Source organism: Elephantulus edwardii, unplaced genomic scaffold (genome assembly GCF_000299155.1).
Source record: "Elephantulus edwardii isolate Elephantulus edwardi_28Jun2011 unplaced genomic scaffold, EleEdw1.0 scaffold00147, whole genome shotgun sequence".
Classification (NCBI taxonomy): domain Eukaryota; kingdom Metazoa; phylum Chordata; class Mammalia; order Macroscelidea; family Macroscelididae; genus Elephantulus; species Elephantulus edwardii.
This window is the reverse complement of record NW_006399897.1, coordinates 5603415-5606743: the sequence shown is the minus strand read 5'-3', so window position 1 is coordinate 5606743 and position 3329 is coordinate 5603415. Positions and strand designations below refer to the sequence as shown.

At 48.5% G+C, this 3329-nt stretch overlaps 1 pseudogene; it reads right to left on the bottom strand.

Moving 5' to 3' along the window:
• Window positions 1–466: 466 nt before the first annotated feature.
• Window positions 467–3109, bottom strand: LOC102857048 (annotated as a pseudogene).
• Window positions 3110–3329: the final 220 nt, after the last annotated feature.

The window sequence follows — 3329 nt, the reverse complement described above, 5'->3', positions numbered from 1 at the left end:
TGTTTCTAGGAAGATTAGAATGTTTCTCCAAAGCCTCTTTTAGTGCTGTCTGAAGTTATTCTCCATTTTTGCTGATGGGTTTTAAAGCACGTGTTGGTTTCCACTACTTTATATTGAATTTTTTTTGATGTATCTTCTAAGGATTTACTCTTACTTGTAATGTCAACCATCAGCCAAACTTGTAAAGAAACACTCGGGTTTTCCTCTATGCTTTTTCTAAAAGTATCTAGTTTAAGACCAAATAAAATGTGGCTTTCTTGTCCTTTATTCATGCTTTTTAGGTTTACCATTTCTAATAATTTGTTCAGTTTGGCTTTTCAAAGAGTTGATTTAAGGTTTACAAATTCTTTTTCTTTTTTTTTTTTAGAGAAGTGCTTTTATTGGCAGTAGGGCTGAATGTACAAAAAATTCTCAGAGTTGTATGGGATGAGGCAATCATAATAAGTACAGATGAAAGGTGGATGGCTCAGAAGAAATCAACATCATCGGGGGCATCCAGGTCACGATATTCCACAATGGCCCCTGGGTCTCCATGAACCATCCTGTTTTGAGGTTTCCCAGGATAACCTCCTTGGCCACGAAAGGCATCGTAGTTGCCTCGACCAGCACCCTACGGGCCATGGGGATATGGTGGCCCTCCTGTGGGGATTGCAGGGTGAACAGCACTTAGCTCCATAACCTAAGATGGGGTCCAGGGCTGACCATAGGGCATCAGGCCTTGGGAAGTCTGGTGTGGGTAGGGGAGTCCTGGGGTCAGGCCTGGGGGGAGTATCTGGGCAGGGCCAGGTGGCTGAGCTGGCTTGATCTCAGGCAGAGCTGGTCGCTTGGCTCAGTGAGGAAATTGTTAAAAAAAGACACCTCCTTCTTCACTTGTTCAATTTTCTCTGTTTGCTTGTTGAATATATGTTTGCGTACAAATTCAGGGTCCTTGAATTTCTTGCCACTGAGAGGGCAAAGCCACGCAGCCTTGCCCAGTTCCTGGGTATTGAAGGTGACAAATTTTTCCACTTCCTGCTCTGGGTCTTTGCGACCCATTTTCTGGGCTTTCTCCTCTGAAAGAGACTCTCTCACCCTCAGCAGTGGAGTCAGCTTCTCCTCAAATGTCTTCTGCCATTCTAGTACTTCTCCGTGATTAATACGGTTGGGTGGCATGGGTCCTTGAACATGGATAATGCCACAACGGTTGGGCATCTCATCCTCATTGGGATACTCGCATGTGTTATAATAGTCCAGGGAATGGACTATTCTCAAATAGAGGAAGAGTTTATCCAAAACCTTGATCAGCTTCTCATCCCTTTCCACATTGATCTCAGCTGGGTTCCCTTATTTGGGAGGCTCCTGGGTGGGGGGGGACACTACTCCCGACCAGCTCCTCCTCCTCAGCGCTCACTTCTTCAATCAGGTAGTCAGTGATAGTCTTCAAGATTGGGTTCTGAGAGGGCAGAGCAGTTGACACAGGAGATGTTCCAGGTTCCGTGGCCCAAAGCTGGGTCCTGACATCCAGTGTGTGGATCAGTTTGGCCGCCAGCTTCATACCATTGCGCACTATATTGCTTGTGCTGGGTAATGCCGTTGATATTGTGGACACGACGGTCAGATTTCTGTTCACACCAGGGCACAGCTCACTCTCCCACAGTCGGATATTCTTCAGGTTCCAACAGATTTCTTTGATATTGACACTGCGGTCAAAGGTCACCCAGCCACTACAGAAAAACCTTCTCTCTGGCTGGCCCTCTGACAGCGCATAAAGCCTCCCTATGCATAAAGCCTCCCTATCTTACAAAGAGATACGATCTCCGCCCGGGAGATATTGGGATGTTGCGCATGAAAAGAGAGCAAATCTTATGCAGGGGCCAGGGCTTACACTCCAGCCCTGTAGCTTCCTTGGGCTTCTCCCTGTCTTCTTCCTTGGGCTTCTCCTTTTCCTGAGTGATTCTTCAGTCTCCTCCTTCTCCTCATCAGCATGGCCACTTTCAGACTCTGATTCAGACTCGGACATGCTGCCTTCATCACATCTGTCGTACCACTCTGCTTCCTGTTCTGCTTCTTGCTACTCTTTTTGGCTTCCTTCTCAGAGTCATCCTTTTTCTCTTCCTTATCCTCATTACCTTCAGACTTCTTAGTTTTGTCATCATTAGAACCGTCATTCTCAGCCTGTTTGCCCTTTTCTTTCTTATCGTCTTTAACGTTGGCTTTGCACTCCCCATCTCCAGGTCCAGTTCGGCCTTCTTCCTTCTTGCCTAGTTCCCAGGCTTTCCTGCTTGTTCCTCTTCTTCTTCCTGCTCCAGAATGTGTAGGTCTTTCTCTGTGCCTCCTTCCATCTTAATCACAGCTGCATCCAGCATTTTGACAATGGCATCGGCTTTGTCTGTGTCCAGGAGAAGATTATCAAACCAGCCACTTTCCATGAAAGACAGAAATACCCTCAGTCTGTTTTGCAGGGCCCCTGGGGCCTCCTGCTGCTTCTTCCCCACCTCATCTGGGTGGCACTTAGGCCGAAACCATTCCTCATCTTTATGAGCCAGGAAGAAATCCTGCATCTGCTGCCTTTGAAAATCCAGCTTGTGGTCATTATAGCGCTTAACTGCCTCTGTCTCCTCCACAGAGTCATCCAGTGACAGGAGTAACTCCTTGAAAGTCTTCATGACCCGTGGTGGCACACCCAGGTCGATCTCCGCAATGCTGCCCAGCCTGGCCTGGATAGGAAGTACATGATGCTGTATGATGTGGACGTGTGGGTGGCCCCCAGGGCTGAGGGGGGGGGGCATAAGTTGGGCCACCACCCCCTCCAGCATAGGGCATCTCATAGCCACTGTAGTATGGGTCATAACTGCTCATCCCAGTCTCTCCACATGTGTTTCTGTGGGTGCTGAGCTCATGGTGGGGAGGTGAGAAGCAGTCCGGTCGATTCCGGTCATAGTCACGGTATTCACCCCAATTACGGCACTCCGGGCCCCGTCCCAGGCGCTCCCGGCCCCGTCCCACTCTGGGTCATTCCAATCATCCCCACAACGTCTCTCATCTCGTTCCAAGATCGATCATAGTCGCTGCACTCTCCTTGAAACTTATCCTGGCGCCTGCGATCATATTCGTCATCACTGTCACCCATAGTTTGATCGGAGGAGGCCTTCGCTGCTCGACGAGTACACGCCTCAAGATGAAAAGAAGACCAAGAACTCTCCACAAAGGGAGTCTCAGAAAGCAAGAGAAAGTGGCACAGAAGATGAACAGCAGCCACGCGACCCAGACGGAGGCTTTACGTCATTTGCCTACAAATTCTTTTTCGATATAGGTAACTTTATGGGACTAACAATGATGTCTTATCTTGG